Below are 27,866 nucleotides of genomic sequence, written 5' to 3' on the forward strand. Positions count from 1 at the left end.
TCCTTAGAGGGTAGAAAGGGAATATCTGTAAGGCCACGAACTTGGCCAACTTTTGTTTACAGTGTTAGTCTCTTCAAAATGGAAAGGCAATTCAAATAGAAGATCAGTAGACTGAATACTCGAGTGAAGGGGGACAGAAAGGACTCAGAACAGACTTTTGGCCTTTTGTTTTAGGTCCCTCTTACATCTAATATTTTACTAGTCTTCTGCAATGAATTTTTCAATGAAGCTATTTTGGAATCTTAAAGCCTTTTGGAGGCTTCTGCATACCAATTAAAATAGATATCCCAGTGTATTTATTTGGGAATGTTTGCTTTCAGTTGAACTTCTTGAATGGTATTATCTAATTAAAACATTCCCCAGAATGTCCATTGTAATTTGCCATTGTCTTAGTAAGATTTTGCCATCTGTGTAGGTGTCTACAGCTTCAGAGACCACAGCTATTAGACAAAATAAGCAGGTGTGCCAGAAGGTGGCTTTCTAAATTCTTGGAAACTTGAGGATCCCATAAGCCTTGGGTTTATGGCACACACCTAAGAGGGACGTGCCACTGGCTTGGGGAACTAGCAGTGGTTTACAGTGCAACCTACTGCACAGAAATTGTCTTAAGGTTTGCAGGTGACGTAGCATCAATCTTACTCATTCCATGACCAACTTGTCCTAGGACAGGAATCTTAAGAGTTAGGTGGTGAGTGCTCTAACAGCTTGCAAGGCTTTCTAACACCTTAAGCCCTGCACATGAATTTTTCAGCTAGAGCTTCTGAGATTCCCATTAGCTAAAGATTTATTATGCCTTTCATGAGAAGATTTCTTTATAGCAGTGGATGCTCTCATGACTTTTAATAGTCTGACTTGGGCCTTAGATTTTGATGTGCTCTTGATCAGAAAAATCTGAATTTTTAATTTATTTCCCCAAGACCCCCTAGTGCTTAGTGTGTTGGCTTACCTTGAGGTTTTGTGAGTCTCCGAAGGCTGCCGTCTTGCTTTCTTAGATTGAGGGGTACTCATCATTTCCTCTTGTAGAAATTATCCTCCCTTATACAATGAGACAATGTCTCTAAGACTCCTGTCCTAGGACAGGTTGGTTGTGAATAGACTGATGCTACGTCACCTGCAAACCTCAAGAAAATTCTGTGCAGTAGGGTACACTGTCAAGCACTACCAGATCCCCAAGCCAGCGGCACATCCCTCTTAGGTGTGTGCCATAAAACCAAGGCTTAGCTGAAAAAAATGGGATGGGCCCATTCAAAGTCCCTGAGACCTGTCCGGACCTCCCTAAAGAGCTTACTTACTTCGTAGATGAGGTCGCCAAAATCCAGATGTTGTGGCCCTCTAAGTCTCACTGTGAAAAAACTTGGAGTCTCACACCCCAGTTTTCCACCCAAAAGAATTAGAGCAAACAAACTCCGAGAACTCACAACGCAAGATAAGCTGTGCTCAACCGGAGAAAAGCTTCCCAGAGAGCAGCCGAAGAGATGGCGAAGAGGGCTCCGCGGCACCCACACCTGCATCTAGGAGCGTCCCCAGAACCTTCAGCAGCTGTCTTCGGGCACCATCTCGTTACCAACGCTTCCAAATGACAAAACAAACACTGTAGGAACGCATTTGACGTCCCTTAGTGATGGGAAACAATCCGCCAGTTCAGGAGGCAGCGCCTCAGAGGCGGCGCTCCCAGGCCGGGGATTCTGGGTTAAGCACCTTGCCAGACCGGCAGGCGCGGCCGCGGAGGCGGGTGAGGGGCCCCGAGGCGGGGTTTCCCTGTGAGGCTGGTGCGTCCTGTTTCCTGGAGTGGAAAGGCAGGCGAGCTACAGCGGAGTTGGAGGCCTGGGACTGGTGTACGTGAGGTTTCCCTGACGGTGCGTGAGGTGCTTCCCACACCTACAGGCTGACTGAGGTTTAGAGTTGCCCTTGGAACGCGTCGCTGGGGCGGCCTCCGCTCTGTGGCCCCGATACACATCTTACCCTGACCTGTTGCAAGGAGTGACCGTTGAATCAGGAGTCCAAATACAGACTTGAACTTTTTACAGCTTTCTGTCTTAGCCCTGCTTCTTCAGTAACTGAAATTTTCAAGAACTGTAGAAACGATTCTTGTTCTTGTCAGTCATGTGCCCTGGAGGCATTATGTTGTAAATCCGCAGAGTGAGAAACCATGCTTCTCCACTGCTGAGGTTTCCTCTCGTTCTCTTTGACCACACAGGTTTTTGCACATTTTGAATTTCTACTTTAATGCATTTTATAAGGAAAGGAGTTAAATGTTAGTGATCCTTCAGTCCTTCAGAAGCTTCTGTCAAAATAGTGAATCAGAAGGATGTAATCCTTAAGTATTGGTTTTGCAGTATTTAGAATGTACATGATCAATACAATTGGTACAAGCATATGAAAATTATTTTATGCATTCTATCTCATATAATCAGGGGTTAGCTAGTTGAATTGATTAATGACGCTGTGTAGGCCAAGCAAACTTTCTTGCATGAGGCTCTAGATTTAATCTAGCCACTATTAAAATCTGCCAGCAAGATTTGGAGAAGAACTGTATATAATGAGGCTTGAAATGACTCCTAGTATATTTTGTCTTTCTATTATATTGCTGTTATGAGCTATTTGTTCTCTTTAGTACTTCCTCCTATGAGGTAAATTTAAAAAATTCCAATTGATGCTTAATTTAGCGGATTCCATTTAATTGAACATTTACTTATTAATTATAACTAAAAAATCTAATTTAAAAGCAAATGTCAGCTACATATGATAGAGAAATATTTCACAAGGACATATTTTTAAAAATTACAACTGTTTTAAAAAAATTTTTTTTCTAAGTCATTGCAGCCATATATTGCTGAGAGCAGACAAGCTTAGACCTCAAAGGATTCACTTCATAAGTTAAAAGGTCCACTTAGGAAGTGAAAACCCACAATGCTCTAATGGAACTTAAACATAGCAAGCAGTCCCCCCAACACCCACCCCCATGCTATCATTAACTGATGAAGTTTAAAAGGCTCCTTCAATAAGTCTCCACAGGCAAGCCAAAGTAAGGATAAAGGGGTAATCTGAATTTAGAACTTTAGTTTGATTGTTATGCAGTACTGCTCTATTACTGTTAGCTAGTTTATTGTTTTCTGTAACTTGATCCTTGAAATAAAAAATCATTATTTGTTTTAATACTAAAAATCTCAATAAGGAGTGAAACAGGAAAGGCACATATGAGACTTTTTAAAAAACATGCTGATATCACTGACAGATAATATTTTTTCATTATTATATGGGCAGGAATACCTTTCTAACCATAAATATTAAGTTTCTGAAATCACTTGATGGGAATATTTTCAGCTGTGAGACTTAAGATTTTTTTAGAAAAATTTGCTAAAATAGACCCAGGTGCCTAAAATAAAATAACAAAGATAACACACAAGTACTAAAAGTTCAAAGGTGTGTTGTATTTTCTTAAACTATTAAGAACCAGTACTAGCTATTTAATTACCTTCCCTTAGTGTAAACATTACAAGATAGAGTTAACTGGTATGCATTAACAAAGCATTAATGAAATGCTAGAAGTTTCCTTTTTCCAAAGCATATGCATATTGAATCTTCCTTTTGGTTGTATTCTGTTTTCTAATTTTACAGCTCAAAATTCTAGACTTAATCTTTTCTGATCCCATAACAACAAAACATTTTAAAATGAAAAAAATAAATGAGATAAAATATCATTAAGGTATTAATCACAGATAACTAAGCAGAGAACATTCAAACCCAGTCCCAGTAGGAGGGAATAAATAGTTTGAGCTATACCATGTCATAGCATTTTCTACTGTCTCACACAAAGAACTCTTCTCTTCCTAAGACTCAAGGATATTTTGAAGATTCTTATTTTCTTCTACCCAGCTTCCTTTACTTTCCTGCTCCACTTATACTTTAGCTTCTTAATTCACGCTAGATCTAGATTATACTGTGGTAAAAACAACCCTAAGTTCTCACTGGCTTACCCCAGTGTTTACTTTTGCTCACACATCACTGTGTGTGTAGGAAATGACCCAGAGCATCTGCCTTCCCTATATTTACTCAGCATAACAGGCTGCTCTTGATTTTATGGCACCTCCATATCAACATATGCTTTCACAATCACTGAAGCCAGGAGGAATATGGCTTGAAAATGGATCAAGGACTTCCAATTAAGATTCCTCACTACTCCTCTCACCTTTTAATTCAAGGGGTTGGAGAAGTACAGTCTTTCCCTGTGCTTAGAAATACAAAAGGACCACATTTTGGTGAACAGTGGCAATGCTTACCAACTCTTTCTGCTGTGTTTTTTGTAACCTGCCTCCCTACGTATTTATGTTTTTCAGTAGTTCAGTAGACCCACAGCATATTTTATAAATAAACTAAAAAGAATAATTTTTTAACTTCTGTCAAGAAAGAATATTTTCCTCATGGAAAACGATGAAAGTAAAATACTGAACTTATTTCCTTTGGTCTCATGGTATCCATACTCGTTTATTTTACACTGATGGCTACATTACATTTTTCCATGTCAAAAAGATAATTCCAGAAATATTCCAGCATTTTTTTTTGTAGCTATTTTCTGTTCTTTCTGAAATACAATACAGATTTGGAAAAGAACCTAGTGTATTCCAACTTATGGTCACAATGTCTGCACTATGCTTCACTTATACAGATTTTAGAGGATTAAGAGTTTCCTATACAGACAAACTTTTAAATAATTCATTGTATTACCCTTCTCATCATCAAGGTTTCACTTTTTACTGGATCATTCCTATCAGCCTATAAATATGCTGTATATCTAACATTAAAAATAATGTCTTCTTGTCTTTGTTTTCTTCAAACTAGTGTCTAAATTATGTGATTTTCTTCATGGCCAGATTTCAGGAATTATTTATAATCTACTCTTCCTCACCTTTCATTCAATGTTTTTTAATGATATTTGCTCTTTTTTGTCTTTTTATATGTAGGAATTTCAAAAAAGGAAATGCAAAGAATAAAGTAATAGTATTTCATATTCCTCTCATCCGAAACCAACCAACCATAATATTTTATAGTTGGTATTACTGCCACATTATGATTTAAGAGCCTATTGTTTCCATACCACTCCTCCATTCTTGTTCTATCTCAAATCAGTTTCTATATGTGTGGATCTGTTTCTACACTCCAAGTCTATATCTAAGCCTTCTTTTCAGTTCCTTTTGTCTGTGTTTGACTCTTGCTAAATCCTCCCTCTGTTAATTACTATAGATTTATAGCTGATTTTTATTATCTGGACGGACCAGTCTCTGCACATTGTTCTTTTTCTAGAAGGCCTTTAGCCATTCTCAGTCATTTGCACTTTGATAAAAACATTAGCATCATATTACTAAATTATATGTAAAGTTGAATGAAACAAACCACAATAAGAATTTTACTAGAATTATAGTCTCTATCAATTTAACTTTATATATAACAATGTTCTCCCAATCCTCGAATTAGTTATGTTTCTATGATTTTTTTCAGATTTTCTTTTATTTCTTTAAGTTTTATAATTTGCTCCCTAAAAATTTTATATTTACAAAAGATATTTCTATTTTTTAATTTTAAATAGTCACTTTTATTTATCTTTAGAAGTTTGTTAAGTGTTTACTGCTAGATTTTAGAAATGCAATTGATTTTTCTACTTTAAGCCTTGCCATACTCTCATTAATTCCAATAATTTTTCAGTAGATTGGGGGTAGTTTTCTCTGTGGAAAAAAATATCTTACATAAATAATAAAGATTCTTTTCCATTCCTTAAATCTTCTTTGTTTTTTTATTTGTCTGCACTGGCAAGGACCTCATTATTAAATTAAATTAGGAGTAGTGATGGCAGGCATCCTTGTATAGTTCCTGATATTAAAAGGAATGCTTCCATTTTTTGCTCAGTCAGATGTGGTATTTGCCAATTCTTTTTGTATATTCACTTTACTTTTCAAAACATTTTCTATTTCTTTCATTAAAAATTTTATAAAGAATAGATGCTGAATTTAATTGCACATTTTTCAAGTGAGTAGTATGATTCTTACCCTTTCATTTGTAATATGTTAAAATATATTGATCACTTGGAGAATTGAGTTGTATTATCTTCATAGAAAGTCTGTCTTCATAGGTTTTCACCCCAAGTAAAAGCCATCTTTTGATTATGAATGCACAAGAAGGATTTTTTTCTCCACCAATTATGAAGGTCAAGATTTGCAAGTTTTTCAATCCATCTCCTTCTGTGGGGTGGGGTTTAATGTTCATTCAGTTGTTAGGTCTCTGCTTTATGTGGAGTCTGCAATCCAGTTCTACACCTTGGGCAGGCTGGAAGCTTTATGTTCTGCCCTCCACACCTTATGAAGTCATTAAAGCAGAATGTCAAATTTCCACAGTTTGCCAGAAACTGGCTGAAAATTAGCTTTGGTGCTGGTGAAATACAGTTGACCTTTGAACAACGGTTTAAATTGCATGGGTCCACTTATACGTGGATTTTTTTTCTTCAATAAATATAGTGGAATTTTTATGTGATGTGACAATCTGAAAAGACATTTTCTCTTGCTTACCTTACTGTAAGAATGCAATATATAATACACATACATATGTTAATCAACTCTTTTATCATAAGGCTTTTGTCAATTGTAGATTACCAATAGTTAAGATTTTAGGGATTCAGAAGTTATACTGGGATGTTCAACTAGATGACACATCAACACCCATCCCTGTGCTGTTCAAAGGTTAACTGTAAATTTCTAGGCCCAAGATGGAGCCCTCCTGCCAAGAGTGCCACATCAGCAAATCAAAACATAGGTAACATTTGTGTCCCAGTAAATGCTCAGTTTGGCAGAAACACAGTATATCCAGTCAGCCAATCTCCAAATAGTGATCCAACTCTGGGCTTTCTCACCCCAAAACAAGGTTGACTCTGTGGCCTCAGCAACTCAGATATTTTCTGTGTCTCTTCCTTTTTCTTTATTCTTTATTCTATAAAAGCTTCCTGCTTTCTGACTCATTTTGCAGTTTTCTGAGAGGAGACTATCTGCTTCATGATGTAATTAATAAAGTTAATTTGCATCACTTAAGTTGTTCTCTTCAATCATTTTTTAACAGTTTTTGGAGATGAGGAATGGCATCAGAAGCTGACTGCTAACAGCCTATGGGACAAGGAAATGCACAGGTGAGGCACCTACTGGACCCTTTGTGTTCACAGTTCCTCTCATTGTTACACAGAGCCTTGAGTAAGTCACTCTTAGATTGGAACTCTATGCCTTGTGTGCAGCTCTCTTACCCAAACAAATTTTATGCAAAAATAAATAAATTGCTCCTAGGAAGATTCTGGGGCCCTGAAAAGGATCTGGGGCAGTTCTATGATACTCAAAAAAGAAGGAATTCCAAGTCAGCAAAGGATAGCAGCCATCAGGGGACTTAACAAAGCCTGGAGCATAATCCACAGCATAAACCTCTGGGGAAATTGGGGAAATAAATTAAGAAATTTGGACTTTGTGACCACCAAAATCAAAGTCTGCATAAGTCTGACTATTAAAGACCATCAGAGCATCTGTTGCTATAAAGAAATATTCTGGCAAAAGGAATAATGATAGATCCATGGCTAATGGAATCTCAGAAGCCAAAGTAGAAAAATTGGTGTGCAGGGGTTGAACATTTAAAGCTTTTAGTGCACTCACCACCTAACTTTTCAGATCCTCTTCTAGAATAAATTGGTCATGGAACAGGTTAGATTGACACTAGGTCACCAGTCAGTCTCAAGAAAGTTTCTGTGCAAGGAGGTACACTGCAAAACCACACAATCCTCAACCTAATAGCACATCTCTGTTAGGTATTAATTTGGCATAGACTCAAGGCTTAGCTAAAGAAATGTGATCCTCAAGTTTGGAAGATTTGAGAATGCCATTTTCTGGCACACCTGCTTTTCTTATTATTAATAACTATGGTTCTGGAAGCTAGAGATATCTACAAAAATGGCAACATTTTATTAAGACAACCTTGAATTATAATGGCCATTATGGGTAATGTCCCAATTAGCTGATATTGCTCATTTAAGAAGTATACTTAAAAGCAAAGATTCCCAAATCAACAAAAGAATGTGTTACCTATTTTAATTGTTATGCAGAAGTCTCTAAGCCTTCAAGGTACTAAAATGTCTTCATTGAAATATTCATTGCAAAAGACTAATGAAAAATAGACATCAGAGGCACCTAACAAAAGGCTCTAAGACCGTAAGACTAACCTGACTCCTAGTATTCTATCCTCCTTTATCTGAGTACTCAATCTATTTCTCTGTCTGAATTTTCTTTCCACTCTGAAAAGACTAAAGAACTATAAAGAAAATTCCACCATGTTAGTGGCCTTACAAACTGCTACAGCTCCACAGCCAGAAACCTGAGACACCTGGGCTCACCTGCTAAACCCTTCTAGGGTTCCATCTCAAACAGTGGATCAGAAATCACTGTCTTATTTGCAGTTAACTAGGACACTGGCAAAAAGATTGTCTTCACATGCTTTCTCAAGTCTTTCTACACCAACTCAAATGCCTTCATATTTACTCTTGAAGAAAGGGTCCCATATTGGCTTTCCCAGAGTTGAGGGACTCTCCAGTAAACTAATACCAGTTAATCCTTTAACGAACCAAGGGAAAACTAAAACTTAATGGAAAACCTTGCCAAACTCTGGCAGATAACCAGGGGCTATACTATTTTAAACTTAATTTCTTTAGAACCTGCAGATGGGATGCTGGAAAAACTGGTAGAAGCTGGCAATGACTGAGAATTCCTCCTAGGGTCAGATCTCCCAAATCTCTGTAGTGCTTGTTGAGAAAGGAAGTTAAAATTCCATGTTGTCCATTACTTTTCAATTCCGGACCCTTACAAATTTATTTTTTGGGTGTCCAGTGGTTGTCAATCCTTTCTATCCTAGTGACAGCTATACTTTGTGTCTCATTTTTTGTCCTAAGAACTTGACTTGTCTTTCAGCTGGCCTGGTATACCCAGGTTGTTGTGCATGTAGGCAGTTCAACCATCAGGTTGAGGGCCCACATATACGGCCAGATAGAAATGCAGGTTGTTCTCCATTTGAGACTAGGATCCTACCATCTGTTGCCAACTCTTGGGGGGAATCATCTGTGTTATTCATTCTTTTGGTTTTGGAAGTGACTTTGGCTCTTGGAGGGTAGAATTGAAAGCTGATATTCAAAATCTGATAACTTTTTAAAAGCCTTTCTTACTAAATCTGTCCTAAAATTGAAGACAAATTGTACAACTTGTCTTACAAATTGAGTCTTCACAAGAACAGAAAAAGATCACTTATCCTTTTTACCAGTCCCCAGATCTCCTGTATTCATCTTTAAAGGCTTGTAGGTATTGTAAAAATTCTGACCTCAGTAAGCAAAAGTCCTTCTTGGAGGAACTTACATTCTTTAGCTTTTTCTTTGAGATGTAAATGTTCTACCTAGTCTTTTCTAGTAATCAAGGGAATTTTTATCAGAAGGAAAAAAACGGGTGGGGAGTTGACTCTTTGGAAACCAGAGCAAAATGAAAAATCTTTAAAATATATAGGACTTAACTTTGTTTTATAACACTTTTTCACTTTTAAGACCAGTAACACATTTTGCTGTATTAAAAAAAAGTACTTAATAATCTCCTGAAGTTTGTAGAGGTATTATGCTTTCACTAAATAACTCCACAATGGCACTGATTTTTGAGTTGATGGAACTGCTTTCTAAAAATACTGTGATCCACATTTTCGCTAGGAAGTCTTTTTGCTGATTTTATTGTGTGTGTCTAATTTCATTGTGCATTTTTCTGTTGTATGACATATCGTGTGTGAATGTATGCATATGTGGAGAAAGTATTAAATTTTAGATTAATACATAAAAAACAAATGATAAATTGTGAAAATCTTAACTGTTTTTTTATTGTTGTGCACAATATATTCTTAAAATAATACACATTCAAGAAGTAGAATATCAGCATCCCAAAGTCCCCTATATGACCTCTCCAAATTACTATCCTACAAACATTACAACTGTCTGATTTTTATCATTATTAATTCTACCTATTTTGAACTATATATAAATTTGATATTCAGTCTTGTTCTGTATAGCAGCAATTTTTATATTCTCATTACTAAGAAATATTTGCTTTTACAAATAGAACACAATGTATTTATTCATTCCACTGTCAATGGTCATTTAGACTGTTTCCAGTTTAGCTTCTGTGCATAATGCTACTGTGAAAAATAAATGTCTATGCCTTGTTGAATATGTGTGTACATATCTGTTGGGTATACACTAAGGAATGAAATGGCTGGGTCACAAAATAAGTATGTGTTCTGCCTCAGTAGATACCACGAATTTCCCAAGTTGTTTTCCTTTTATGCACTCCCACCAGCAATATATGAAAAGTCCAATTACTTCACATTCTCACTAAAGCTTTTATCTCTTTTTGATTTAATATTCTGGAAGTCATGTAATGATTGCTTTGGATTTTAATTTGCATTTCTCTGTTAATAAGCTTAAGAACCTTCATATGTTGATTGGCGATTTGGATATCCTCTTTTGTAATGCCCATTCAAATTTGTTCCTTAGTTTACTATGGAGTTTTTTATTTTATTGATTTGTATAATTTCTTATATATATAGTCTGTGTAAGTCTCTATCAAATGTACACATTGCAAGTATATTCTCATCTGTGCATTACTTACTATTCATTTTCTTAATGCTTTCTTTTGATGAACAGAAGATTTTAATTTAATGTAGTTCTGTTTAGCTTTTTTTCCCTCTTTGGGTTAGTATTTTTGTTACCTAGTTAAAAAATCCTGTCTATCTAAAGGTCATATTCTCCTGTGATTTCTTCTGGAAGATTTATTTTTCTGCCTTTCACATTTATTTTCCATCTGGAATTAATTGTTTAATATACTATAAACTGGAAGATAAGATTGATTTTTTTTTCTTACATGTTTATTTCAGTTAACCCATGACCATTACTGAAAAGACCATTCTTTTCTAATTTCACTGAAGGACAAACTTTCTTACATCAGGTCACTGTATATTTTTGAGTTTGTCTTTCACTATTCTGTAATTTTTCATTGGCCCATTTTCTATGCATATACTAGAACATACTGTTTTCATTACAGTAGTTACACACGTCAGTAGTTAACATTTCTTGAATGTGATAGCATAAATCCTCAAGCTTTGTTATTTTTCAAAATTGTCTTTGCTAGCTACTTTTTCATATGTTTTCCTCATTTAGATATAGTTTACATGCAATAAAATGCAAAAAAATCTTAAGTTTTCAGTTTGATGAGTTTTCACAATTTCAGAATCGCCCAAAACAAGATGTAGAACATTGGCATTATACTTCCTGCATTATTTTGATGCAAATACCAGGTGTCATACTAAAAGGTATTTCAGGATATCTATGAAAGAAAAGTGTCCTTAAAAACGAAATCATAATACCATTTTCACTCCTAAAAGAACTAACTATAATTCCTTAATAAGTATCAGAATTTTAAAGATTTGATTTTTAATTAAAAATATAACTTATCCCCTTAGAAATCAACTTCTAGAGAGTTGTAGCCAGAATGATCCTACGCAATACCAAACTCCACTTTTCTCAATATGACTTCAACTGTGGTTGAAATATAGATTTTTTAAATACCTGTCCTGTCTCAATTATAGCATATTATGAAATGGGAGAGACAAAATATATGAAAACACTACCATAAAATGCTATGTATGTGTATCAAAAATTATCTCCACCAACTATCTCATATTATATAAAACAAATGAAGATGAAGGAAATTCAGTTTGCAGTCTGAGACCCCCTTCTCTTCTTTTGGATGAAGACTCCTTTGGCAGATGCCTCTCCTTTGGTGAGAGAGGACACCTCCCCCTTATTCTCTGGGAGTCGTGTCATGAGAACATTTATTTTTGCTTTTTTCCTACTTTCTGGTCATTTCTGCAGTCAGGCTCACCATGCTATCCTCATATGATCTTCTCTCAGGTGTCTCTGGTTTTTTTTTCAGTAATGCCAAAATTTACTCACTTTACCCAGATACAAAACACTGATACTCATAAAGGACAAGGCTGAGGAGTCCCTTTCTCTGTAATTTATCCTCCTTGGGTTTTGCAGCATTTCTTAAGTCTATGGGTTGATACCTTTTGTCAGTGTTGGATTATTCTTGGCCATCAGTAGATGTTGCTCTGCTCTATTCTGTTCCTCCCCTCCTGGTGGAACTTCAATTACAAGTATATTATATCTTTACCCTTATCCTATATGTATCTTATTCTCTTTTTCCTATTTGCTATCCTTTCACTCTCCATGCAGTTAGGATATTTTCTCTTGCCATTCACTTCCAGACTCTAAACTTTTCTTTTGCTATATCCAATTTGTTGTTGTACTCATCTATTTGTTACTTAATTTGTTATTTATAAATAGTAAAAATTATATTGATAATTTCAATTTTATAGATTCCAGTTCTCTGGTGAAATTCTTCATTATATCATCTACTTCTTACACTTAAATCACACTTACTTTAAAATTGTCCTTAGTAAATACAGTGTCTAAGTCTTTCATGGGTCACATTTTGTTGTCATTTATATGTCTTGGTATGCTGAGTATATCTTTATTGATTGTGAGACATCTTACATTCATAATTGTAGAGACTCTGGTATTTTGCTCCATAGGGGATTCATGTTTCCTTTGTTGAATAATGAGAACAGGACAGATTAACTTAACCCGGTGAAGAGCTAATCTATGCATGGTGTGTATACCAAGAGCACCTCTCCTTGCTGTGCCATCCAGTTTTTTTTTTAATCTCATCAACACTTTTAAATTGTCAAAAATTACATGATGTTTTTGAGCAACTTGCTCTTTAGCTCCTTACTTTTGCCTTACTTCTCTATGCCTCAATTTTTGTGAGATGTTGGCCTCTCAAGTTTTGGATGACATTGTACTTCTGATCTCTACCCTATTCTCCCCAGACTCCTGAAATTGCTGAAAGCTCTGCTGGTTTTCCATCCTCTTAGTAACAGCTCTATGTCTGTCTGACCTTATAGTCTTGTTGCCTTCCCCAAGAACTAGCAAACACCTGTAGTTAGAGCAGCTTTCAGAAAATCAGCCCACCTCTCCTTGGTTCCCTAAAATCCCATCTATAAATTGTAGAAAGAGATTTTTATTTTGCATTTTAGTTATCCTTATTTTGCTACAAGCTACTCCCTCATACCCAGAAGCAGAAGTTTCCTCTAAGATCTTCTAAAATTATTGCTTCTGATTTGTTATGGGCTGATCAGTGGGGTAGAGGTATAAAATTTAAATTGTTAAAAGAAGTCAGGATGTTAGATGCCCTATTGTCAATAAAATAAATTCAAGAAAAATTTATGTTTATTGATAGTAATTTTTATCTTCTTTTTTCTTGGCTGTGTTCTGGAAAGTTGATGTTGACATAAAGGAAAGATGCATAGTAAATCAACTCATAAAATTAGTAAGTAGGGCTTATATGTATATATATATATAAATCTAAGCCCACATAAAGCAAATGGCTTCTAGTTTTTCTTCTTTGTTTTCATTAGATTATATTGATTATATTTTGAACTTCATATCAAAACTATTTAAAATAACTGCATAGACTTTAATAACATCAAAATTCAAGACTACTTCCTATAACAGTTTTGCTTGAAATTTCTAATTATTTTTTCCTGTCCCCAAACCCTGTCTTGGTCATAACCTCACCTCATAACATTCTCAAAGTCCCAGAATATGGAATAAATATTTAGGTCATTTCTTCTAATTTTATTTTCTCTTCATTGACCATCTGTTGAAACATATTTTATTGCTCTAAATCCAGCTCAAATTTACTTCTTTTTAAAGACATTTTCTGGCCTTATATAAGAATTATAAAGAGCACTGTGTTCACATATACTTATCAAGTTTGAAGGTGGAGTATTATTAGAATGCTCTTACTAAGTTACTCAGTTATTCATGGGGCCCCATAGAAAATCCCCATAGGAAAAAGTTTGCAGCATCATACAGGTGTTTAGAGCATAGCAAACTTACATTGTTCTAGTCATATTTTCTTTCAATTACATTTTATAAAATTCCTTGGCTATACTGCCAAGTTGCTCTAAATTTCCTGACACCTTTCATAATATGAAAATCCATCCTCTTATCCTAAATTGTGTAATAATCTTTGCCATCTACTTTCTCGAGCACTTTCCGATGGGCCTCCCAATCGGTCATTGATGACTTCTATTTTAATATCCTTTGTTATACATCTTTTCTTTTACTTTGCAGCAAATTAAACATAGCACTGGCTTTCCTTTTGTCAAGCATAAGGGTCAAACTGTGAATCAAAACAGAAAAGAAATTGCAGATACAGAGAAGATAGTGGTGAAACCACACTTAATAATAAACTCAATTAAGGACAGCAAGTTAAACAAATAGTGGCTGAGAGATAAAATAACACTCAAGTAAATTATGTATTTTACTGTAATATGTTGTTCTATTTTAGTATGTGTGAAATTATCCCAAGCATTGCAGAAACAAGTAGCACTATGCTATACCACCAGGGTGGCATAAATGACAAATCTGTTACGATACTTGGCACATCCATCAATAGATGTTCAACAAATTTCTGAATGTTATTTCATTCTCCCTAGAGTAGAATTAAATGCTTTCTCAATTTATTTCATAGCATTTAAATATTCTTCTGTCACAACACCAGCCTGAAATTTATGTGAACTCATTTTCTCCTCCATCTAGATTGCTGTTCCATATCTGATGTAGTGTATGTGTTCCGTTAAGTATTTGCTAAATAAATCAGGATGCAGTATTTATTCACTAAATTAGGAATTCCCCAGGCCTAGAAAAGGCTTGATAATGATAAATATTCAACTAATATTTATTGAATCATTTATTTCAAATAACAGAAATCTATTGAGTGTTCATTGTCTGCCATGAACTATCATGGACTGAATTAGAATTACTATGAGCAAATTCAGAGTCATTCCCTGATATTCTCCCCTCTCCCTATTTTTTTCCTTCATAACTCCAATATTTAACATATTTTTCTGTCAAGAAAAATTAATTACAGAGGACAGAAGTTCAGGAAGTCTATGAGACAGTGTAAATACTTCTTAAAAATCATTTATGTTTAAAGCTTTTGTTAATGCCTAGACATAATCCTCAATTTTTTTTTCAGATTAATCTTTCATTAATAGAAGATAATTTCTGAGGACATAAGTATTTAGAGTGTGACTGGGCAGGAGATTAGGCAGTCAAGGTCCAAATTTTCATTATATACTTTCTCCCTCCTAGGGAATTCCCTCTGTATAGAAACAGTTACAAACTGTACTTGAAAGAAACATTTTTCAGTAATTCAAGGATGTATGTTTGTCAATCATCTTGTTTGGAGATGGCTGGAAGAAGTAAGAAGTAATAAGGGAAGTAATCATAGTTTAAAAGGCAAGAAAATATATTTAAAATTCAATTAGGATTGTAGGAGGTAAAAAATTTGAATGCAATAATTTCCTAACAGTTTAAACTTTTTATCTCTTGCAGTCTTTACAGTCACTGAAGAAATATTTGTTGAAGATGTACTATTTGATATTGCACTAAAGACTGTGGATAAAACAAGGAACAAAATACAATCTATGGAAGATATAGTCTAAGAAAGCACATACTTTATCAGGGAACCAAGAAAATTTAAAGAACTAATTAGAGTGTAATTTTGATAGCTATTATGTGTATCCATTTTGCTGTAATACCTTACTGTTGGCTCATAAATTGACCCCTGGATTTACAGAGGGCAAGGACAGACCAAAAAAAGAAGCAGACCACTCCAGATAGATAGATGACAAGTTTAATTAGCAAGGGAACTTATTTACTAGGTTTGTCCTGGATGGCTGCAAGACAAGTAGCATCCTGTATCTGCCCGCCAACTCTTAGGTTTATATAGAAGCTTTAACTGGGTTGAGTATACCATCTAGATAGTCTAAATACCATATTTCTGTCTCAAACCTATATCCTGTGGGGCATTTTCTGGAAATGGGGAAGGCAAGAAGAAAGCACCTTTCAAGGACGCGGCAGTGGTGGGGAGCCTCCAACAGCTGGTTGCAGCTCTCTGGTCAGAGTGTCATGTCTTCTCAATGACCTCCCCCAACACTTAATTGGGACATAGTGATTCATTCTCCTGGGTTAGGTTAGGGACATCTTCACAGAAGGAAAATTTGAAGCATTCTGAACAACAAATAAGAATCCATTAGTTAAAAAAGAAAGGGATGAAAATTCCAGGCAGAAGGAAAAATATGTGAAAAGAGAAAAACTCATGGAAATGCACAAATTTCTCTGGGAACAGTATGCCATCAACTGTGGCTAAAGAATGAGGTAGGCAGGGGAAATGCTAAAGAGAATGTGTAACATACTGAGCTAGAGAAGTAGGCTGGGAAGACTGAGGAGACATCAGGCAAACATTAAGGTATTTTTATGTCTTTAATTGAGCATGAGATGGCACCTCATTATTAAAAAGATGCAGGTTTATTACTTAGGGACAGTGATTATGCTGAAGACATACTTTAAGCCTGTATACACAAAATATATTAAATATATTATTTTTGTTTAAAATAAAACACTGGATAATAATACTGATTCTTTTTAATTACAGGTTTTTAGTTTTATATAATATATCCATGTCAAAACATATATTTTCACATTTTTAATTAAAAATATGATTATCTTGTGCTGATATTCAAGGCTTTTCCTTTAAGCAAGGGAGTATTTTATGTAGGTTTACATTAGAAAATAACAGTTTTGTAGAGGAGAAATAACATTAAGTAAAAGCTGAGAAACAGAAATGAAATGGGATTAGAAACATATTTCACAAACAAATATGATAAAATTAGTGACAGACTAGATGCTAGAGGTGGGGGACAGTGAGGAGTAATGATAACTGAGGTTTTAAATAATGTGGGAGCCAAGTAGAGCACAGGAATGAGTTTAAACAGAATAGGAAACAGATGCAGAAAAATTAGAAGGTACCACATGCGTGCAACCATCATAGGGTTAAAGTACACCTGAAAAAAATTACCCAATACAACAAAGAGAACAAAAATATATTTTGTAATTATATCTAAAACTCAAGATTGTCTACTTATTGAGGCACAAGTAGTCCCTTATTTTGTCAGACTGAACTAATCCTCTTGAATATTCCTTGACATGTGTGATTCATAGCCAGGAGTCACTTTATTCTCAGCATCTTCCTCACCTGTGTCGCTCAGGCTCTGCTCTCGAGCTCTCGCACTACATCTCTCAGAAGAATTGAAATATGCCTTTATATTTATATTTAGTTCTTGTGATCAGGTTGAACCTGTCACACATCTGCTATCCTCACATAATAATACATGAGCCTGAATGAAGACTAAGACTCCTAGTTTTATTCAATACACTATCCATTGTGTGAAAATACCGTGTCTCCTAGTGTCTACATTGATGCATATATTTGTTTTCTGTTATGCCCACTCTCCTTACCTCTGACAGTTTTCATTAAACCCAGTGTTTGATTAATGTTTTCTATGCTTTCTTTATATGCATATTTACTTCAAATGGAAGAATCACCAAGTTTAAAAAATACTCCAGCCTGTAAGATTCTTGTAACTAGAAATTTTATAAACCAAAGAGTAATTAGGTGGACAGTAGACAGGTAATCAGAATGAAATCAATAGTTATTAATTTCATGTGGTACCTCAGAGCACCATATCCTGGATTTTGAAAAAAGTGTATTTTAAGTTAGTCATCCTGTCTTGGGGCAATTTCAATAAACATTAAAATGGAGTGTTAGTAGGTTACAATCAATGCTTTTAAAAATAGCATTAGACTAGTAGACTGGAGAAGTGACTGGTAGTTATGGGGGAGGGGATGAGGTGGGTAGGTAGGGAGAGTGAGGGGTATACAGGGGCACAAAAATTCTCAATCATAATGTAAGTTGGTCATGAGTATGGTAGTACAGCAGGAGAATATAGCCAATGATTGTGTAACATCTTCCTTGACAGTAACTACACTAGTGGGGGTGAAGATTTAATAATATGGATAACAGTTGAACCATGTGTTGTATACTTGTGTGGATAAAATGAAGGTTCCTGTGGCCAGGATTCTCACCTGGCCCTGGTTGGATAGCTCACTTACACACATGTGGGCAATATCTTGTTATTGACTCTATACAAAGAGCCCTCCCCAGTGCTCTGGGAGACACAGTGGCAGGGCTGCAAGTCTGCGGGAGAGCAGAGCAGAGGCTGGAGTGTTGGCAGCACCAAGCACAGGCTCAGAGGATGGCTGTGCAGGACTACTGTGAGGCCAGAGAGGCCCAGAGGACAGCCGTGCGGGCAGAGGGACCCAGACGCGGAGACCAGCTTTCTGCATGCAGATTTGCTCTGAGTGATTTTACTCATTGACCTGCCACTGTGGAAATTAAATTGGGTATAAACCTTTCACCCCAAGAACGTTTTACTGCCATTTCTTTGGTCACACTGAATCCATAGTGAACTTGTCCAGGGCTGAAGCCCATTGGCAAGACACTCCTATTTGTCTGCTCAGCCAGTATGGGGGTTTAGTAAAAGAAGGTTTTCTTCCCTGTTTTCACAGTAGCACAAATTTAGATTACTTTCAGGGAAGAAGACAAAAATTCATAGTGTTGAATTAGCTGCATTAAATACTCTGAATAGACTCAAATATAATGCTCAAGAGTCTATTTGAATGTATAAAATCTTTTTTATCCATATTGCTTCCTTCAATTCAGATTATAGAAAGCTCAAATCATGTCCTTTTTCATTTTAGAAAGAGTGAAGCAGCCATAGCCAAGCCAGTATATTCAAGTGTCTTTCCCATATTTCAGGTACATTTTCTTTCATTTATTTATACATCTGATCATTAATGGATTTTTACACAAGCATTGATTTTTGAGTGTGAATACAAAAATAAGATAATCAGTGTTGAGGATTGATAGATACTAACCTAAAAGAAACTATTGATAATTCCATTTGTATACCAAATAGTTCAATCACATAGCTGGGTGATAGTTCAATGAATTATAATTTCTAAAATCTTTCCTAGAAAGATAACTTAAAAAATTTAATTTTGTTGACTCAAATGATTTTTTCCAATAAAGTAGTTAAGAAATCTCATGTTAGATGTTTGATCTTTTGTATTTTTCCATTCAAAAATCAATTTAAAGATATGTTTCAAAATGCTTTGTAGATTAAAGTTATTTATAGAAATATTTTATTTAACAAGTGTGCCCCTTAGGGTATAATCAGAAAACAATAGTATTTCCCTCCCTTTTCTACTCATTTAAACCTGCTCTGTGAGCACAGAACTTTCTTACTTTTGATTAAATTTTTGGCAGTTTCTTTAACTCTTTTGGTTGCACTCAGTTTTCATTCAAATGAGAAGGATCTCATTTTAATATTTAACAAGACCAGTTTAGATTGTAATTAAAAACTAAAAACTTCATTCAAAATTAAATCTTGTCCCTTCCAACAGAATGAGACTTCCAGAAGCAAAACTTGCAGAAGGAAAGGGTTGAATGCTTTTGCTGCTTTTCTTTTTTCTCCCTGGATTCCTACTCTCCTCCCACCCTGTTGTAGGCTACTCTACAATTAAAGGGAGTGGAGGATTAGTGAGAAAAGAGGTAAAGGGCAGGAATGTTGTTACTTGACAGTTATTGATGTTATTTAGCATTGAATTCTCTGTTCTTTTCATGTCTTTAAAGCTGACTCCTGAAGCACGTTCATGATGTGTTTTCTCCTGGCTGGTAGTTTATAATTCCCTCATCAGCTTTTGATTCTGTGATGTTCAGTTCACTCAGCCTTTTTGTGTTGGAATCACCTTCTTAACCTTCCTCCTGTCACTTTTAGGCAAAATTCCTCTAAGTTGGTTCAGGTGACTGTCATCTATTGTAAGATAAATGCTAATGAGTCCTTTGATCTGATAAGCTCTGGAATTCAGGTTATTCCCTTTACTTTGGTAATTAGACCAACTTAGCAGCTATATTCCTGCTCTAGGTGTGGGTCAGGCATCAGTTTCTGTGTTCATCCTTCTAGAGTGTCACAGCAAGTCATTTTTGGCCTTCCTTCTCCTCCTCTTCCTCCTCCTCAATGCATTATAAAATTCCACCAATAACCAGGTCATCTGTTGTTTTCAAATATTGTGTTTGATCACATTTCAGATTGCACTGATTTAAGATGTCCAGTTAATTTATGTTCTGCCATTAAGTGACCACATTGATTGTTAACACATGTTCAGATTGAAGAGAGTTTAGAATGTGAGAAATGGAGCATGTTAGAATTGCTGAAATATGGTTTTTGACTTTCAGAAGTGGGGAAAGGACTACTGATAACAGATTCAGCCATTCCCATTGCCATTGTGGGAAAGCAACTTTGGCTGTTGCTACTGTGATCTGTGAATAAAATCCTACAGATTTTGACAATCTAACACAGAGGTGCTGAGAGCAGTGGAAGGTAGTGGCAAAAGATTAAAGGTGAGTAGAGTCATGTCCCCTAAACTAAGAAGTAGAAGGCTTCTAGACAGGTGTTGATAAGTCTCAGCTCTTCACTCAGCCTCTTGTTGATGGTCATCAAAACTGATCTCCTTTCCCCTAGAACCTAATGGGTTGGCCCATTCCCTAAATTTCCTCATTGTCCTCTCTACATTTTTTAAAAGTCACTATACTGTCCGAAGCCATGCTGGAGTTACAGTAATGCCAAAGAACTGCTTCCTGGTGATTGCCCTTCTAAGAAATATGAGGGTGGTTTCCACTGTGCCCCTGTCCTGAGATGGGGCAGTTAACACAACTGCAGTGGGCAGTGCAGCTGATACTCTCCTACAAGAGGGCCTCTGTTAGGAGGGTGAACATATGCCCATGGCCTAATTTCTAAATTTGAAAAATATATTTATGGAAAAGAGTTTTATCCTTTCATACAATATATGTTCATTTTGATATTTCCTTATTTTTGGAAATTGATAACCCTGGAAGAGTGCCATGTTGTTCTGGATCAATGTCTTCAGAGGGCTTCTTTTTCTTGCGTTACAGTGAAAAGAAATTCTACGCTAATCTCAAACATGTATCTTAGTTTTCTAACTTAGTTTCCCAACTTCTTGTTTAAGCTACAGGATGTACCATTTCTTTGGTAAGTTCTTGCATATTCTACTACTTAATATTAGAATATAATATTACTTGGAACTTACTGGGAAGATGGAGGGACAGGGTCTCATTTGAATCTGAAATAAAGTCTAATTTCAATAGCTTTGTTACCTTTATAACACTGTATAATAGGAGGCATTCATAATGATTTTTTACATGTTGAAATATCAGCATGTTCATTAAAGATAGCATTTTAGTGATTTTTACTCAAGCTCAATTTATTAAAAAGAGAATTCTTATAAATAGTATCTCCATATTGAATAGTCTTTTGCAGAGTTCCATGTTATAATGTGAATGATCCTTTTATGTGTGTGATGACAAAATCCTAAAATCCAGAAACACCTTCACAAATAAAAATTTGAAAAGGAATAAATAGGTTTATATAAATATAATGTACGTTATATAAATATAACAATACTGAAGTAGAAAAAACTTTTTGAATTGTCTGGATTTGGGCATAGCAGTACCCTACAGGAACTACAAGGTTGAACTAATGCAAAATTGGATCAAGTAGCAAATATAAATAACAAAAACTGTCCAGGAATCCCATAAAGTATGATACTATGTGTAACATAAAATATATAAAATACAAACATATTCCAGGAGCATATTAGAAGGAATTTGCAAGGTTGTTTAAAGAAAATATTTCATTATCCCTATTGGTTTCTTGATTCCTCCATCCACATAGTTCTCCTATGTCCAAGACATATAGGTCTATATTTTGGCGGTCCTATCTGAACAGAATGTTAACAATGCAAAAAGAACCCTGTGATTGGGATTTTGTAGCAAGTATCTTCTGTCAGTCATGCACTCATAATCTTCCCGGCCACCTTCATTCATTATCTTAAAGTATTTGATACTTAATTCGAAGAAGGATTGTGGGTCCTAGTGACCTAACTTTATCCAACTTCATTTCTCCCCACTTGAGTGGCTAACGCCATGCTTTTTCATAGACATTCAATAAATGGTTGGTCTTTTTTTTTTTTTTTGGTTGTCCTTTAATCAAAATGAGGAAGAAGGCTCAATGAACCTTGATGATTCTAGATATTAAAGGTGAAGTTGAGAGAAAATGGCAATAGAATACTTGAGTCTTTTGTAAGCAATGTGTTATGGGGATTTTCCTTCAGTAAGTTCTTTATCAAAGATACTTTAACAAATTGTGCTAAATATTGTATGTATCCATTCACTAAACAATTATCAGCTTTTTAATATGTTCTGGACCTGGTATATCATGTGTGTGCATGTGTGCGTTCATGTATTTTGACGAGTAGAAGTTAGAGAGGAATGATGAAAGGATGAGAGAGGATGGAAATAAAATCCTCAAGGCAAATTGACTTCAATCAAGGACAAATTAGCCCCATCAGTAATTAAATATGAAAAGTAGTTAAGCAGAAATAAATAATATTTTCTTTGGGAGTGTGAGTAAAATTGTAATATTTCCAGAATATCTCACCTGGCTTTGGTACATCTGCATATCAACAGACGTTCAGAGATGTAAACAAGTAGGCTTTAGTTCATTTGCATCTTTCATCTCCGTATCAATGGGTAAATTACCTGGGCAACAGAGGGTTTATCTGTACCTGAGAGGTGAGGGGGAGGGGGGCCGGTGTGGTTGCTGCTGGAGCAGGAGAGAGAGAGAGATGAGCCTGACGGCAGTTTTGCAAGACCCTTTCACCCCAAAGAGCGTTTTGCAGTCAGTTTCTTTGGTCACACTGAACCCATAGCGAACTTGTCTGGGCTGAAACTCATTAGCAAGACAATTGGCGAAGTCAGAAGGGTTCACTGTTGACCAAGGGAAGACAGGATGCACTTCAGCGGGCTTTCCCTATGAATGGGGAAACAGTGGATTGTCCCCCAATGGGTATGTGGTCTGAGGTGGCTTGCCTCCTAGAGGACTGGGCCCCACCCCAGGACTGGAGGCAAGTGGAGGTGACACCTTAGGCAGTAAGGGTGGCTCTTAATATAGTAAGCAGAGCCTTTGAGAAGCAGAGTGCCGGGGAGGCAGCAGGGACTGTGGGTTGGCTGCTTCTCACAGTCTTAAAAAGGTCTACAGAGGAGACCCAAGAAATGGCGCGAGAACACGAGCTGCAAACTTCAGTAGATTCCCTGAGGGAAGTGGCATTGTTGCAAGAGGCGGCTCGAAAAAGCGAGCTGCAGAGTTCTGTGGATTTCCTGAGGAAGGAGATGGCCTGGATAAGGGAGGAGGCAGCACAAGAGGGCTGACAGCAAGGAGCCATTAGAGATGAGACGACAGCACTTCCAGGTGTTCTGAAGGAGGAAGAGGCCATCGAGGAAAAAAACGAGCTCCTGAGGGAAGCAGACGGAGGTGGCATGAGAACATCAGCTGCGAAGCATTGAGCTGAAGGTAAGAGAGCTTCTCAAGACAGAGGTAGCATTGCTGTGAGGCACAGTAGAAAAGGTAAAGATTGTAGCAGAGAAGGCACTTGGGGGAGGGGCGAGAAAGGTGCCATCAGCTCCAGAAATGGAGGAGCTGGAGAAGGATGAAGGGCTGTTGCCGGAGGCACTGGCACCTCCTGTATTGAAAGCACACCCAGTGGTTGTAAAGAAAATAAAGACCCAGCAGTTGAAAGTTCCCCAAAGAGAGGAGCAGCCCCCTCCCCAGGTCATGGAGCACTCTATGGTCTGCCCGTATACTCAGGCTGAGCTGGTGGATTTGGGCTCCCGGTTTAGACAGAAGCCCTTGGAGTCAGTATCAACTTGGCTCCTGCGTCTATGGGACTTGAGGGTGGATGGAATTGTTCTGTCGGGATCAGAGATGGGAAAGCTGTCTTCCCTGACAGTGCAGCCTGCCTTGAGGCAGCGATTACAAAATGCACATCAGACCCCAGAGAGTCACCCCCTCCTCGATTGGCTTATGGCTGCACTTCATGCTGTGTGGCCCAATCTGGGTGATCTGCCATCCTCTCCTGTTAGATGGCAGACACGTGCTGAGCTCCAACAGGTGCTACGAGATCTAGGCATAAGAAATGCCATCTATAGTCCAGACAATTATGGCCCAGATGAAGAGGTTTTCACTACTGGTATGAGAAGTATTATACTTCAAATGGCTCCTACATCCCTCTTAGGGTCTCTAGTGGCCATTCTTTTCCCTCACTTACGGCATCCCAGAAGTGAGGTGACATGTAGAGTAGTAGACTTAGGAGAGGCAGAAGCAATGAGAATCCAGAAAGAAATAAGACCTGTTACTCACAAGAAGAATTTACAGGGCCCTATGAAGGTTCACAATGGCTTGTTAAAATCTGGACTAAAGTCAGATGCCAATAGTCTGTGGGGATGGTCAGTCCGCTTATGGACTGTGCTATGGCGTTTTTATGAGGGACCCCAAAAGGGAGCACTGAGCCCCATAGACATGTTAACACATATGGCTGCCTCCCCTATACAACTGCAAGTACAAACCAAGGAAGAATCACTGAAGCTGAGGTTTGGCCACCAGAATAACCACTTGCTGCCAGCACCAACTGCACTGAACCCTAGAGATTCCATTGAGTGGATGTGGCCTTGGACCTTTCAACATATGGACCAACAATGGCTGGCACTCCTGGCACCTTGGGGACAAGGCCTGGAAGCTGGCCTCCTGTGTATTCCTGGACTAACAACAGAGTGGCCACCAAAGGTCACAGTAGTATATCCTGAATGGCCAGAAGGTAGGAGCATCTTACCGGGGAGTTTTGTTTTATCACTGGTCAGTGCATGCACCTCTAGTAGCACTATATATAGGCCCTTCAGTAACCCCCATGGGGAGAGGATTAAAAGTATGGTATACTAGACCTGGAAGGGACCCCCTTCCTGCTACAGTCCTATCACAGAACCACTCTCTTGCATACATCCTACCTGATGGACAAGATTTACCTATGTTGGTGACATTAAAACATGTGTCTTATCACCCCTAAAGTCTTTGTGGACTGGAACCTCCTCTGGTTTAAAGATTATTATAATTTTTGTATCAAAATATTGCTGTATCTTAATTTTTATTATCTTTAAGTTGTTGTTATCCTCTGTTGCTATTGTAGAATCTGGTTACAGTGCTCCAGCTTTCTCACACAGGGACCATTGTGGAAGATTGAAAGCATGTAGATTGTAAGGCAAGAATCCTGGAGGGGTGGAGTGTGGGTAAAATTGTAATATTTCCAGAATATCTCACCTGGCTTTGGTACATCTGCATATCAACAGGCATTCAGAGGTGTAAAGAAGTAGGCTTTAGTGCATTTGCATCTTTCATCTCCATATCAATGGGTAATTACCTGGGCAACAGAGGGCTTATCTGTACCTGAGAGGTGAGGGGGAGGGCCAGTGTGGTTGCTGCTGGAGCAGGAGAGAGAGATGGGCCTGACAGCATTTTTGTAAAACCCTTTCACCTCAAAGAGCGTTTTGCAGTCAGTTTTTTTGTTCGCACTGAACCCATAGCGAACTTGCCTGGGCTGAAACCCATTAGCAAGACAGGGAGCGTAACCTGAACATCAAGTGAGCAAAGTTATCATGGGCCCACTGGAATGTATCAGCATCCATGGAATATACTATTGGAATTTGAGGATGCCATTGAGTAAGTGTTGCCCAAACCTGTTTTTATGAATAGCTAATGTAGCAGAAGTTTGACAGATTAGAAGTGTGATCCCTGCACATGAGAAGGGATCTACATGAAATCAAGAAAATTATAGAACACTGAACCTTAATTCAAATCAGGGCATAAAATCTATAATAAAGAATTGCTAAGCAAATCCAATCTATTACAGAAAAATCAAAATTTCTGAGTGTCCGAAAATGTAAGTTATTTCAGGAGGAAAATAAAGTGGAAGTATTTAATACTACCTACTTGTCCTTTCAAAACTTTTGCCATGGGTGTTCATAAAATAACTGAGATATCATTCAATTGGTCAGTGACTTCAGACAAGACATAGTAAAAACCAGTACTACCAAATGTTTAACATCTGTAATATGTTACATCATTTGCTTCTGACAATTCTGTGAGAGAGAGAATTAATATTAATCTGTTACAGTTAAGCCAATTGAAGTATTTAATTGAGTAACATTTCTGAATTCCTGAAGTCTGACAGAGTCTAAACTTTTATATGTTTAGAAACAGGGTATACCTCATAAAGTTAAGCTGGTAGCTTTGTTAAAGCTGATTCCTTAGTGATTTGTGCTGCTAATCACCTTATTTGTTATCTTAATACATTTTCTGAAAAAGAACATATACTAAGAAACCCCCAAGTTTGAAAGTAATGTAAGATCTTCTGAAATCTAGTGGTAAAACAAGAACAAGGTAAATGATTATTTTTTTATCATTATGACTAAGGAACTTATTCTGAGTATCAGGCAGAAACACAGACTGGATTTCTCCAGGTTATGACAGGTGTGTGAAGATGAAGTACAAAGAAGGGCAAATAGAGAGGGCAGACAGCTGTGTAGTGAGAAACTGGGGGACAGAGAGGGACTAGCAGAAGCTTTTATTGTTTTTTGTTCTTGCTCCAGAGTTTTTGCTGGAAATCTTTGGTAGCAGAAAGTGATACCCAAAAATAAAATTTCTGTATACTATGTTGTATGTTACATCAAAGGTATCTATAATAAAAATCTACAAAATTCCTTAGTGCTTTAAGAGTTATCCTTATAACTTTATCAAGTTATGTATCTAATCTCTCTATATATCTATATATATATATTTATATACATATATCTATATAATTAGATATATATATCTAATCCCTGGGACATCTCAAAGATTAGCCATTATGGTAACTAGTTATATCTAGATTAAATCTGGATATCTATCTATCTATCTATCTATCTATCTATCTATCTATCTATCTATCATCTCGAGAGAGAGAAAGAGAAAGAGATTATTGAGGGAATATATAAAAATATTTTACATGGGAATGACTCTAATTTAAACTATTTGCAAAATTAACACCTGTAAAGTGAATTGACTACTGAGCTCTGGATAATGATATGAGAAAAAAATCTGAAAAATATTTTAGATTGTATTGTAAGAAAATAGGCCTAAAATTCAGCACCAATTTTAAGGACCAATGAAATGGTTTCTCTGAAAGGAATTAGAAACTCAACAGGAAATTATTCTCTTCTTTTATTTAAATGGCTATGTGGTTATGATCACTATGCATCAAGAGGGATATGATGGAACCACAAATGGACAATGAAAAAAATGAACCAATATATAAGGGAAGGAAGATTGTATTAGGAAATAGTAAAATGAGGAACTAATTTAAAATGAAAATGAAGAATTAAAATTAGGGATATAGAAAACAGAATTTCAAAACTGTGGTTGTGAAGCCATGAGTAAGGTAACATCCGTATTACCAGTTACCCACATACAGGAATAGGTCCTGTAGTTAAGGACTATTGTTTTGCTGGCCAAGCACCCACCTCGCCTTCTAGTAACAGAGCACCTTTTTTTCTTTTTCCTTTGAGAGCAATGTCCCCACCACCCAATTATCAGTTAATACTATTAGTTTGGGGAATGGGGAATAGCTCTAGCTTACATCTTCCTAGAAAAAATCATCCAAGTCCATCAAGAATAATGAAAGTCATTGATTGGGAGTTGCTAGAACTGTTAGGAAAGGAAAATTACTTTTACTGGGATGGTTAAGCTGGTAAAATATAATTTAGTAATTTCTGAGAAGATGGCCTCTATTA

The 27,866-nt window shown here is 36.6% G+C and overlaps 1 long non-coding RNA gene across 2 annotated transcripts; it reads left to right on the forward strand.

Annotated features, from left to right (window-relative positions):
- Positions 1-1,651: 1,651 nt before the first annotated feature.
- LOC140849795 (uncharacterized) lies at positions 1,652-18,891 on the forward strand. 2 transcript variants are annotated; one of them, XR_012131985.1, is made up of 3 exons: positions 1,652-1,856; positions 7,102-7,168; positions 18,833-18,891. It is a non-coding gene; the product is annotated as an uncharacterized lncRNA (long non-coding RNA). The 2 variants fall into 2 exon arrangements; XR_012131984.1 differs by lacking the exon at positions 18,833-18,891 and adding an exon at positions 15,566-15,701.
- The last annotated feature ends 8,975 nt before the right edge of the window (positions 18,892-27,866 follow it).

This window comes from Manis javanica, chromosome 5 (genome assembly GCF_040802235.1).
Source record: "Manis javanica isolate MJ-LG chromosome 5, MJ_LKY, whole genome shotgun sequence".
Taxonomy (NCBI): Eukaryota; Metazoa; Chordata; class Mammalia; order Pholidota; family Manidae; genus Manis; species Manis javanica.